Genomic DNA, 14,533 nt, shown 5'->3' on the forward strand with positions numbered 1-14,533 from the left:
CTGAGAAGGCTGGAGGTGCACAAGAAGCTGGGAGGGGGCACAGCCAAACTGGCCAAAGAAACATTCCATACCATGTGACGTCATGCTCAGTACATAAACTGGGGGAAGCTGGCCGGGGGGGCCGCTGCTCGGGGACTGGCTGGGCATCGGTCAGCGGGTGGTGAGCAATTGTACTATGCATCACTTGCTTTGTGTGTTGTTATTATTATCATATTATTATTATTATTATTTTATTTCAAGTATTAAACTGTTTTTATCTCAACCCACGAGTTTTTCTCACTTGTGCTCTTCCAATTCTCTCCCCCATCCCACCGGGTGAGGGGGAGTGGGTGAGCGGCTGCGTGGTGCTTAGTTGCGAACTGAGGTTAAACCACGACAGTATCAAAGGGTGCATAAGAGGGATCTGTTTTTAAAGATCAACTATTGAAGCATTTTTTAACAAAAAGCCTATTTTAACGACAGTAATTATTATTATAACCTGTGCTACTTGCAAGTAAATTAGAAAATGTACAGATTGAAATACCTGAGAGAATGTATAATAATCAAATAGCAAAATCTGTTTTTTAATATTATGATGTATTCTCAGAATTTAATTCTGGAAGATCACTTCATGAGTGTTTTAGAAGTTAGTGCTGACAATCTGGCTAAACTGAAATTAATGGGAGTTTTGCCATTAATTTTCAGGAGGCAAGGATTTAACCCAAAATATCTGAGTTATGGGCATAAATCACATCTTTAATGTTTATATTCACTACGTGTGCCTGTTTGGAAGCTGCTCTTGAAAAATGGCCCTCAACTTTATATGGTGTTTGTTCAACACCCTGAAAGCCACTAAATGACTCTTTGAATTAAGAATCACTTTCTGAACAACCTTTCAGCAGAGATTAGCAAGATATGTTGGGTGATAAATAAATGACAAATAAACTGGTAAGTAGTTAGCTGTTGTAATCTGAAGAAACACTACATTTATTTAAATGTTATGGATTTTTGGAACCTTGCCAAAAGTAATCTAAAAGCAAGAATGGCCTTGGAGTGTTAAATTTTAATTTTCATCTAGCTGAAGCAAATGATACATTCATCCTTGTGATTATGAAAATACTGTGTCACAGCATATTGGTCTTTATTTCACAGGTCACTATTCATTTAACACTCTTAGTAAAATATATAGAGATATTTCAAGGTACCTAGTGTCTCGAGTAGATTGTCTGATCTTTCACTGAAAATTGAGTAATAATCAGCATCACAAGTTACTGACTGTGAGATACAAATTATTCTCTTACACAATTAGGTAATTGAAGACTCCCCAAATCACCTAAGTGTATTTTCATAGGAAACTGGATTAGATAAATGGTACTTTCCTTCTGACAGGAATATTTTAACTGTAAATCTGAGTAGAGTAAATGAATAACCTGAAAGACTAATGTTTAATATAAGTTGCCTCTTGAAGTTTCATGTTTATTAATTCACTGAAATGAGTACTTATCAGAAAAGTATCCACATGCAAATACAACCTAGCTTTTTATTTTATAAATAGCTGTATACATTAATCAGTCACTTAAGCATTTTCCTAACTATCCCCACAACAATTTATATATGGTCAGATCTTGTAGTTCCTGAGATAAAAACACTCACTAAAAGCAGCAAATACAGAATTTGGCCATAATATTTCTTCTTTTGTATGGGAAGACCCTCACATAAGCACTACCTCTTAAAGTAGGTACACAATTTGAAATATACTGTATCTATCTGATTTATATGCAATTTTTTTCATTAATCCATCATATCTACCCAAAACATGCAAAAATATAGATCAAAGATTTTAATTCTACCCTGTATTTCTCTAGATAATTCAGTATCTGTCCTAAGTGGTAAATCAGAGAATGAAGCAGTCATTTCTATCACTTAACACAAAAAAAAAAGAGAGTAGTGAATGCACTGCAGAGCCAGCAGACTGCCATTGAGTTGGCTTTCAGCTGGTTAGCTCAGTAGGACAGTTAACTCAGTTAGGAGAAACCCCAAAAGTCGCATAAGAGCCAGGATAAATTAAACTCTGCTCAGATCTCTGATGCCGTGGCCATACATGAGATACATGCAAGTGACGGAGGTGGCTTAAAACTAGCTTAGATTTCTCCACTATGTAAACATCCCTAGAGATCATTAATTATACTGTTGAAGATGGATGGTCCTCACTTTGACTTTGAAAGAACTGAAGTTAACCCTTGGGAAGGAAGTTTTCATTTAACCTATTTTATGCAGGCAGGAGTTTTCATAGAGATCAGTGAGGAGAAAACAGCAGATATATCATGTAAATGAAATACAGGAAGAGAAATATACCATATGGGATATACCACTGAGAATGAAAACTTTGAGGTTCCTTCTTACAGCTTTCTACAGGAATAGGGGTTCACTTTGGTTACTGCTCAAAAAAAAAAAAAAAAGAATAAAGAATATTTCTTTAAAAGTGATAGAAATGGTTACTTGATTTTCCAAATAATGTATCGTCTAATGTATGACTTAAAAACTTTCATGACACATTACGTTTGGGCAAAACAGCATTAACAGTTACCATAACTAAATATAAAAAGACTTCTTTTTGTTTACAAATAAACATAAAATTAGGAATTTGAGGAATTTTAAATACTTGTTTCCAAACATTTTTAGTTTCCGGTTAACTGAGGTATTATGGGAATCAACAAGTTACAGAGGCCCCTACTTTCCATACATGGTTGCAATTTATCAAGTGCTTACATGTGGAGGCATAATACATGGCCTTTTCTGTATTGCTATATAACAACCATTTTCTCAGAGCAGATGAAGATATAATGAGATATACCATGTGTATAAGTAACTTATTTCTGTAATAGTCCATGCACTAGAGTGATTTTCTTAATTGGCCATGTTTTTTCTTCCACACTGACTTAGCAATATTATGTACTAGTCCTCCTGAATTAGAGACAAAAGCATGCCAGGCATACAAGGCTGGGTCTTCAAATCACAATTTCTCTGCAATTTACATTTCCCTGGTTTTAGGACATACCAAGAATAGCAGTGTTTTTTCCCTATTTATTGTAGCCATACAAATGAGATTAAGCATTCATACACGTTTCTATCATAAGTCTCCAAAATCTATATATATCAAGTTCCCTGCTATCTCATTATTTAGGTGTATACTGTGAGTAAAGAGATGTTGATGTTGTGCATTTTCTTTAAATTATTTCAGAGAAGTGCTAAGGAGTACAGTTTCCTGAATTACCATGCTAGATTGTATCTGAACTGCTTTTAAGTACTGTGGGCCATTCAGCAGTACTGCCTTGCAACTCTCACAATACATTTATTGTCTCATTACATATTTTCTACATTTCAAATGCTGTATCTTACTTAAACACCAGAGACCAGCAGGATTGCTGGCTATGAATGATTTAGGCCTGGAGTCCTTTTTGCAATATTTCTGGGCATAGTTCTTTCATGCTTAAGTTCCCGGCACCATTCAGGTTTAACAATGTCTGCCTTACCTTCGCTCTTTCGACCTGGCTGTGACAGTCCGAAGCCCGTTTTCTATTAAAATAACTTTTCTCATTGTATTATTTATGGAAATCTAATATGAATGTCACAGGGAGCCAGCCTACACAGGAAACCTATGGTGGTTTCATAAGGAGAAGGCACCTAAGAACCCCACTGCCTTTTTCACTAATATCAAATCATGTTAAATTTTGATCTAACTTGTATTTGCAAGGAAGCAGAAGCACTGAAGAAATGCAACTTACCTTGTGATCCAGGGATCTTCCTTTACTGCTCCTCTACTATTTCTGACACTATCCTTCCTCTGCCTCAGTCAGAAAATCTGGATTCAATTTCCAAGGGAACCATCTTTTCCGCTAAGACTTTGTCACCCATTGCATGTGCCCCAGTGATAAAGTTTTCCAAATTATGTTTGTCTACTGTATGCAAATTCTATTTAACCCTATTACTGACATCCTTTTCTTCCACGTTCATTTGCTCTATAGAGCAACTTACAATGTTCTCCCAACCCTCCTTGATGCACTGAGCTTCAAAGCAATATGGGTAAATGATACTTGGCTCTCATCATGTTGGCCCTCGTTTTAACTTATTCCCTGTGACTTGAACACTGTCAAAAGATCTGTAAGGTAACATGTTGCCTGCCTGCCATGGGTCGGAGATGACAGCTTTACTGCCTTTTTCCTCAGATTAAATGTTAAGAACATGGGGCTCAGAATTTTCTTTTAAGCCTTCACTATCTGACTGAGAACTTCAATCCTGACTTCTTTCTTTGGGAATTACAACACAAATAACAATTTAAAAACCTAAAAATAAGACAATTTACAAATACAGGTCTGTTAAACATGTTTTCCTACAATTTGGTCACAGTTTTATAAATTAATATTGGCTCCAATAGGCAATTATCATACACTAGAAAAATAAGTCATATTAAGTGGAAAACCCCCCTTTTTTTTTTCTCCTATGCAAACTGCTTATGGAAACAGCAATGAAAAGAACAAAACATTTTCTTAGACTTTCCAAAGTACCAGCCTGTGAAACAGATTCATAAAAATATTCCATATGATTATGATATAATTTCAGAGACTAAGCAGAAATATCACTTGAATATGCATTAAACTATACAACGACCATACAGACCTGTGGGTCTACAACAGCTGAAATCTTGTATTTCACAGTTTGAATTGCTCTGAGTAAGAAACTCAGTACTTGACAATTATTCAGAAAAAAACTACCACCACCAAATAACCTGAAAACAATTGCTAGAAACTGCAGAAATTGATCACATGTATATAATCTCATCAGTTTAAGAATAAAGTTTTCACATCCAGAGTTTAAAAATGATTATAACTTTAACATTCAGATCTTATTGCTATTACATTTATTTGCTATTTTTAAATAAACCATCAGGGAATAATTTAAATCAGAGCCAAGATTTTCACTGCATTTAGAACCAAAGCTGTCATACTGATTGAGCAGTGAGAGTAAAAATCACACTTCATGCAAGGAGTCCCTGCCGAGGACAAAATGACCCACCAATTGAAGAGTCAAGGATGACAGCTTCTTCAACAAGCTGCCTTCTCTTCTGATTAACCAGCTGGTTCTTTCTCATCCTGCTTGCTTCCTTGTTGATGGGATTCCTGCAGAGCTCCACAGCTGTTTTGTTACTAATGTGTATATTAATTTCACTTCTTTAAAAACCTAAGTGTTGAGAAAAGCCATTCTGATCTTTAGTAAACATGGAAGAATTATGAAGATACCCCTGGTTTTGCTTCCTGAAACAGGACATGCTATTGGAGTACTAGCAGTCAGAATTTTCAGTTAGGTAGGAGAGCCTAAGGAAGCATTTAAATTGTCATAGAATTATATTACTATTAAGGTAGAAATGCACTTCACTTTACCTTCAATGCTGTTCAGTTTTTTAAAATTATTTGTAAAAGTAGAGAACAAATGAATTACTAACTGAGGGGAGAACTGCACCAACAATATACTACCTTCAGTTATTTCTTCTCTGGGATAAATACTGTCCTTTTTTTTCTAAGTGCGCTGCCTAACTACTGCTCTCAATAACTGTAATATACTTTCTTCTTGATGCCCGGTTTTCTACGTGCAATATTCCTTATCCATTGATGTATGCTTTCCTGGATTTTCTTCTCTCTGAACAATGGAAATAGTCTTGGACACCCTAGTCCTGCCAAATTTTGTCTCTTCTTTCTTAACTGGTTCTGTTTTCTGAAGTCTTTATCATTCATGCCATGGTTGATCCCATCAGGCTAGTAGAGGTACTTGGGTAAAGTAACTCTTCAGTTTATTTCTCCGAATGCTTCTCAGTGAGCAAGCTACCCCAGACCCTCTTCTCTCCATCACTTCTGCCTTCTTTTTCTGCTGACCAGGAGAGCTCCATGGAAGAACCTCTGAGCCTCTACTTCTCTGAGTATGTTTCCTAGCTCATCTTGAATTTTTTGGTGTGCAACTGCCCACTGTAGCTTGTCTTCTCGAGTCTTCTCACTCTCTTTCACTTAGGAAAAATAATTTACCCTTTGAATATAAATGACCCTTGCTTATGTCAATCTTTTTTACTGTTTTTTCTTGTTCTTAAGCTTCTGCCCCTTAGAAAAGATCTACTGAAACCTACAAGGATCTCCAGGTTTTATAAGTGAATTAAGAAATGCTTTGCAGAGCTCAAGAAAGAACTGACATTTGGAATCATTACTGTCCTGGTTTCGGCAGGGATAGAGTTAATTTCCTTCCTAGTAGCTGGTACAGTGCTGTGTTTTGGATTTAGGATGAGAACAAAGTTGATAACACACCGATGTTTTAGTTGTTGCTAAGTTGTTGTAAGTGCTTACACTAGTCAAGGACTTTCCAGCTTCCCATGCTCTACCGACTGAGAAGGCTGGAGGTGCACAAGGAGCTGGGAGGGGGCACAGCCAAACTGGCCAAAGGGACATTCCATACCATGGGACGTCATGCTCAGTACATAAACTGGGGGAAGCTGGCCGGCGGGGGCCGCTGCTCGGGGACTGGCTGGGCATCGGTCGGCGGGTGGTGGGCAATTGTACTGTGCATCACTTGCTTTGTGTATTATTATTATTATTATTACTATTATTACATTATTATTGTTGTTGTTATTTTTATTTTATTTCAAGTATTAAACTGTTTTTATCTCAACCCACGAGTTTTTCTCACTTGTGCTCTTCCAATTCTCTCCCCCATCCCACCAGGGGGCAGGGGAGGAGTGAGCGAGCGGCTGTGTGGTACTTGGTTGCCAGCTGAGGTTAAACCACGACAACTACCAAATGTGTGTGTTTCTGGTGGATTTATTTCATGAGCAGTTGTATGAACAACATCATTAATAAATATTTTCATCCCTGACTTGGAATTAAGTAGAATTTATAATATATGATATGTATTATAATAACGTCTAATAATATGATTATATACACCACATAATATATAATATATGATATTATAATTAACAGGTAATATTTAATGTGTAATATAGAATATAATCATTACATAATGACACAATGTTATATAATTTATGGATGATTCAGAGAATGATGCAACAGTATGTAACGTGGAAGACATGGTAGTTGGATACAACGGTCTGAATTGTGCATTAAGCTTGCCTGTTCAAACAAAATCACTTTTTGCAGAGTCAAAACTAGAAGCCTAGCAAAAAGAAATGCAGATTATATCCCCAATGGGAGGTTTATCATAGAAAGATGATCATAAAGAGCTCTGGAATCTTAGTGGAAAGCTTTTAGTGTGAGCTTTTAAGGAGCAGTCAAGACATAAAGAATGAACTCATGCCATGGAAAACACCAATACTGGAATACTGCATTCAACCTTGGTGTCTGTTTTTTGAAGAGAATACTTAGATGATGCAGAAACCTAACCTGCCAAAAAATCATTTGGAAACAGAAATTGCCCAAAGGAATTCAGTTCCTCTGTTTCCATCAGATGCTGTTGACATGACCATAGTGTACCTCCGTAGAGATGATACTTAATATGAAAGGGCTAGTGAACGAGAACCAGTGACAAAGGCTAAGAGGAGACAAAATGAAGAATAAAACAAAAATGTTTAGGAAAAAATGAGTCAAATTGTATAGCCTGTAATGTACAAATATTCAAGCTAATATCTTTAAAAAGTCTTAATCACTATACTTATGTCAAAAGTTCAGATAATCTGTCATGTCTTCCCATTTTACTAAGTGTAACTGTTTTAAAACCACCGTCCTTGCTGAGGACTAGACACCTAAGTTTAGAGCTACTAATTCTGCCTCTAATTACTCGATAAAAGCACTGAGGCTGACTCAGAGATTAACTATTGCCTCCATGGTACTAACTCATCAGCTGAGGAAAAAAGGGAGTTTAAAAATCAAGTTCTTAGTTATATCTAATGTATTTAATAGTTTCATCCTTTTATCTCCTCTGAATGGATTTATTTGAAAACACAAAATACCTTACTTCATGGCTAACATATTTAACTATTTTTATCATTAATATTCATCTTCTGCTGTTGCCTAAAAGCCCCAATCAGGCTTGAGGTCTCATTTAACAAGGAACTATAAAATACAGAAGACAAAGCCTGGAAAAAATGAGCTTATACCTAAAAAAGAAGACATGAAAAAACCTAATCAAAGTAGATGAGTACTAGTTCATCCAAATGCTGCCTAAATTGGAACTTAGGTTAAAATTTCCTTAAATGTCAGGTGGCATATGGTCACCCTGCTTTCCATAGCTGCTGAATCTTTGAGATGGCTCATTAGACATCACCTTGCTTAGCCAAGAATTGCCTGTGACAATTGTTCACCCTCACTCACCTAGGTTTGGTAGAAGTGAAGGAGAACGTGTACTCACCTAAAGCTCCAGTTTGAGCAGATGGTCACCTGAACTCTCTTCGTGTTCCCTGGAGAAGTGCAAATAATTAAATAATCAAGCAACTAAATTCAGCATAACTAGATGGTGTCCAGTTCTGCCTCCTCCATATCGTAACTTTTTTTTTCTAACACTGAAAAAGAAGAATAATATTCTCTAGCTAACTTGCAGTTTGCAGGAAAAAACACACACATACATATATTTCATGTTTTTTCTTATTATTTAAAGCTGCACTCTCAGATCTTGCAAGCTAAGTAGGATCAGATCTGAAAAGTTTCAAATAAAATGCATAGGTTGGAAAAGAATAATGTTGGTGTTCCAATACTCATTCCTCTAAGTCATTCTTGAAAGGAAAAAGTAGATACTCTGTGACATAGGATGCTATCTTTCTAAAAAGATTAAAAGTTGAGTATTGAAGTTCACGGGCACATGAATAGGCTGAGAGGTCGTGAGCTAAGCTCTCCTATTTGTCCAAAGCTGCAAATCCATGATGCAAACTTTGAAAGAAGTGGCAAATGTCCTCCTTGATGAACGATGCAATTTTCTCACACTCTTAAATGTTTATCTTTCATGAACAGCCTGCTTGTTTCTCATGCTTTCAAATGCACATCTGCTCATCTGTGTGCAGCTGCCATGCTGCAGCAAGGTTCATGCTTTGAGCTTTACAAGTTAAGACAGCAACTTGATGTGGTAGCATTATCTGCACACATCTGAATCCAATGTCACATTCAAAATGTATTCTTGCTAAATCTTGATTATTATATTCTTGTTGCCCACTCTTTCAACTGGATACTACCAATCACCTGTCATGATCTGAATTTATTGCAGGACATGGGACAGAAAATACAATACGGTCTCTGTCAGACAATCCACACTATGAACACCGTAGTCATCCCTGCTCCTTCTTTTCAACCTCTCTACAGCATTTGACATAGCTCATGAACTATGAACTGTATGTAAAAGAGGCTGACTGTTTTGAAACAGTTTATTTCAAGAGAGCCATAACCAGAGACGAGCAGTAGAAAAATGTACCTCACAATTCCCTTTTTCTTCAACCTTATTTAAAATACAGACACAGAGACTGAAATAACTGGAAAGGTGTCATGAACTCCAGTGAAAACACTGTGTAGGCATTACAAAATTCCACCCTTTTATCATATTGTATTGAATACAGTAACACAATGTCACCAAACTGTCTCAGTACTTGAGCTCATGGATAAAAAGCAGAAGGTGGAAGCAGAAACTGAGAAAAAGATAAGTTACACTTGATGGCAGGAAGAAACACTTTAAGGAGCTTGTGGCACAGTGAAGTACCTACTGGCTGATGTTACACAACCCCATTTAGGCAAGTCAGTCTATAATTTAGAACTGATCCTGGACTTCTCTCTGACAATAACTCTGAAACAGGTACAAGAATTCATCCCGTCTTTACTGTTGATGATTTGGCCTCTGTAACACATGCTTTTGTCACCTTTCAGCTGGACTACAGCAATGCAATATCCTGGTCACGAAGCCATTAGCCCTTAGGAAACTCAGAATAGTACAGGACAGAGCAAGCACATTTCCGCTGCAACCCAGGGTACTATAAGCACATCAAATCTGCTTTCATCTTCTACACTAGCTCCTGTAAAATACTGAGCCAAGTTTTATGTCTTTGTCATTATCTTTATGTGTCCAATAGCCTAGGAACAGAATACCTAAAGGATCAGCTGAGAACCTGCAGCTCTGTCCTGTTAAGGACAAAGCTTATTTTGTGCTGTAGATAGAGCTTTGACAGAGAATAGTCTAAAGCAGTTGAAAAAATGCTCATAACATCTAAATCATTATCACTTGCTATTGAGTACAAGATGTACTTTTTGGATCTTAATCTCAATAACTAGTTCTTTTGTAATAATAATACAGCAGTTTGAAACAAATTCACAAAAATATAACAATTTTTTGTTTGCTGTGATAGGAGAAAATGAAGGAAAATAGAATCACACTTCAGTGTTACCTCTATTTGTTCTGGAAATGACTCAGCTACAAAGATAATAAAATGCATATAAATGTCTGAGTAGAACATTCACTATTTCTTCCAAATGTAGTGGCACTGCATGTCTTACATGAACCAAGATATTCCATGTCAGTGATGATTAATCAAATTGTTAAAAAAAAAATACATCGGAGCACTGTGTTTTAGAAACCTTTAGGAAAAAAGCAAAATATTAAGAGGCAACATAAAAATTTCCAAAACACTTAAAAAGTTCGAGGACCTCAGTGTAATTTATTTTCAGTGAGACAGAATTGTAAATGCCTGACAGACCCAGAAAAGTAATACGTGTGGTAGGCACTTTTAACAATTCCATTTAAATTTTATTAGATAGTAATATATTTAAGGTGATATAAAAAACTGAATTTCTCATGCCACATCTCGTGTGCAAAGATTAGATTAAAAAAAAGGACTGAAAACCCAGAAACACTGTATTCAGCAAAGGACAAATACAAATGAAAATTTCTTCAGGGACATATTAATCTTAGTGTCCCTCTACAAATTATCATAATGGATGCCATATAATCTTAATTATAATTTTAATCTTTCACACCTCGAATACTGTGTTGCACCTCAAATACTGTGTTCAGTTTTGGGCCCCTCACTACAACAAGGACGTTGAGATGTTGGAGCATGTCCAGAGAAGGGCAACGAGGCTGGTGAAGGGTCTGGAGAACAAGTCTTATGAGGAGCGGCTGAGGGAACTGGGGTTGTTTAGCCTGGAGAAAAGGAGGCTGAGGGAAGACCTCATCGCTCTCTACAACTACCTGAAAGGAGGTTGTAGCGAGGTGGGTGTCGGTCTCTTCTCCCAAGGAACAAGCAATAGGACGAGAGGAAATGGCCTCAAGTTGCGCCAGGGGAGGTTTAGATTGGATGTGAGGAAAAATTTCTTTACTGAAAGAGTGGTTAAACATTGGAACAGGCTGCCCAGGGAAGTGGTGGAGTCACCATCCCTGGAGGTATTTAAAAGACGTGTAAATGTGGTTTAGTGGGCATGGTGGTGTTGGGTTGACGGTTGTACTCGATGATCTTAGAGGTCTTTTCCAGCCTTAATGATTCTATGATTCTCTGATTCTATGATTAACTAAAATACTGGTTTTAACAACAAAAACTGTTCTGTAATCAATTCACCTTAGGAATACTAACAACTATATAATCATCATGTACTAAAAACTTTTAAAAACTGATGATTATTCAAGTGAAAGGTCCTGCCTCCTGTTAAGCCTTCTCTGAGGCATCAAGTTCCCATTCTCTACACCTAATTCAGGTACAGAAATAGTTCTTAATTTCTTAATTGTATTTATTAGTATCAGTGTAAATAAGAGAGTTTGAAATCTTACCTCTAGCATATCATATCTGTTAGACAGATTCATACTCTAAAAATCACTCAGGTCTTCAAGTAAGGGGAAAGTTACAAGGAACCATAAATATATTAAAATTAATGGAAAGAAATCCATCTGTCTTAAACACTGTGATACCAAAAAGGAGATAAAATAATTTCTATTTCAAATATATAATCACTTCAACTGAGCTATCCAGTACCATCTTGAAGTTGATTATAAGATGAAAGAAATGGGGCAGTGATGATAATCATTTAATCCCTTAAGAACAGCTATTCTGAAGAGCTTTTCACTTTGTGCTCAACAGTCTTCTAGTATGTTATGATCCAGTTAGAAGAGAAGTATAATGATGAGGAAAATTATGTTTCCAGTAACAGAGAATTTTCACAGTAACAGAAGTCCTACAAAAGAAACCATACAGGGAAACTGACCACTTGAACAGATGGTGTCACAGATGAGTGCACTGATGCAGTCTTTGACAGTGACAAGTTCGTATCATCAGATGTGGTGAGGATTTGTAACTTCAGAACTAATGTAGCAGAGATTAATACACATTTGCCAATCCTGGATGCTGAGGATATATGCACATGGGACTGGATGGGATGAGAGACTGCATGGTTCTAACTGTACGTTCACTGATATATTCAAAATGAAATCCTAGTTGTGATTCCCAAACTGAAGGTGCACACAGATGACACATGAATACACAAGGCAGCTTTGATGTGGACTGCGGAAGGAGTCCAAGGAAGTTAGGTTGCTCAAGAGGGAATCTCAAGGACGCCTTGAGGATGTTTGACTAAGTACAACCTATCTATCAACTTGCTGGAGTTCTTTGCTGCTAACAGACTGCGATGGAGTGCAAGAGAAAGAGGCACGTCTGGGATGGCCTGGGGTCTGCAGGAACTTAGTGTTGTTCCCATGGAACACTGACACCACCTTCCTCCAGGGTGGGCAGCAGCAGAACACCACTTCAGAAATAACTCCCTACAGAGTTCCCTTTCTATGCTGTATTTAAAGGAGCATGAAAATGACTGTATAACCTTCCTATCAGGTAATTTTTGCTGAGACCGCTTTTACATTTACAGTTACTGCAACATTTGAAATGCTTTGGAGAAGCTTGTATATTACTGTGAAATGTTCTAAAATGTTTTAACCAGATGCTCCTTAGTGGCTGCGTAAACACAAAACTAACATTGCGTTGTGATGTAAATCAAACTTGCATGCAGTTTAAAAGACTAGTTTGAAGAAGAAAACTAGTAAAAATACCACTAAAGCAACTAGCACAGCAACATTTGATTAAACCTGGTTTGTAAGATCTGTTTTGCGTACAGGTTACCAAATATTTATAGAATCATAGAATCATAGAATCATTAAGGTTGGAAGAGACCTCTAAGATCATCGAGTCCAACCGTCAACCCAACACCACCATGCCCACTAAACCACGTCCCTAAGCGCCTCATCTACACGTCTTTTAAATACTTCCAGGGATGGAAGGCTGGGCAGCCTGTTCCAATGTTTAACCACTCTTTCAGTAAAGAAATTTTTCCTCATGTCCAATCTAAACCTCCCCTGGTGCAACTTGAGGCCATTTCCTCTCGTCCTATTTATTATTGGGAAAAAAACATTGTATAAGAGGTAAAAATAGCATTAACTGTGTGTCAAACGTTTTCCACTTTGAGGTTTCAGATATTTATGACTTCTGATTAATTCTTCTCATTTTTCTCCCTGTTTAGCAACTGGATTCACCATCTGTTTCAGTATAAAGCATCACATAAGGGTAGCATAGAGCTGGGTAACATAAACTGCCTCAAAAGCTGCCTTGATAAAAACAGATGGAATCATACAAACATAATCTTTAAATGTGCAGTTGCTGAAGTTATACTTTTTCTTTATAAAAGGGAACTTTAAGTATTGATTTAAAGAAAACCAGGCCAGCTAGCCAGACTATTTCAGTAAAAGACATGTTACTATATACTTCAAACATTGAACTAAACTATCATTAAACCTGCGTGCTTCATTAGGTGTGCTCCTATATAGCAGTATTGTATTCAACAAGAAGTGAAGATATGCATCAAAGCATAAAAATACAAATACATGCTAAAAGCAGGCTTAAGAAGAAAACAGTAGAGGTAAATAAATGTCTTTTCAGATTTACAGAAATCATAAATTCAGAAGAAATCCTAGTTATTTACTAAACTTAATAAATAAATATGTTTTATAGAATCCATTATTCTACACTGGCCAAATGATATTTTCATTAAACTGTCTTTATTTATGTTAAAAAAAGGACTTTTTATAGACATACTAAAGAGGAATAACCTGGTTTTACCAATATCATATTAAGTTATTTCAAGATGCACAACACCAGCATATGCTATGCCTCCGAAAGAGAAGCAACACATTTATATTCAAAATTCTTAAAGGAAAAGAAGGTTATCTACCAGTCTATGCAGCTAGAGTATTCTGTTTCTGCAAATCCCCACTACTGGGAAGTGCATGCTTTCACTGTTGAAAGCAGAGGTCAGTGAACCATCACAAATACAACACTCTCTACTGAGTTTCATTAAAAGCTATGTTCCTTGCTGTCATAGGGGACATCCACAGAAGAATTAATTAAAAAAAAGCCCTAAAGAAGTGAGAAAATTAGAGTATTTACACTTAAATTCTTCCACTCACTGGTAAAATTGCTTTTTCTTTCAGGAATCTGTTCTGTAGTTTTCTTTCTGCTATTGAGATATGACTGTAATAGATAAGAAAGGTAGTG

The 14,533-nt window shown here is 36.6% G+C and overlaps 1 protein-coding gene across 1 annotated transcript in view; it reads right to left on the reverse strand.

Annotated features, from left to right (window-relative positions):
* Nucleotides 1–14,533, reverse strand: part of EFCAB11 (EF-hand calcium binding domain 11) — an 82,875-nt gene that overhangs the window by 10,696 nt on the left and 57,646 nt on the right. The gene's annotated exons all lie outside the window — the stretch shown is intronic.

Source organism: Pygoscelis adeliae, unplaced genomic scaffold (assembly GCF_000699105.1).
Source record: "Pygoscelis adeliae isolate BGI_AS28 unplaced genomic scaffold, ASM69910v1 Scaffold71, whole genome shotgun sequence".
NCBI classification, from domain to species: domain Eukaryota; kingdom Metazoa; phylum Chordata; class Aves; order Sphenisciformes; family Spheniscidae; genus Pygoscelis; species Pygoscelis adeliae.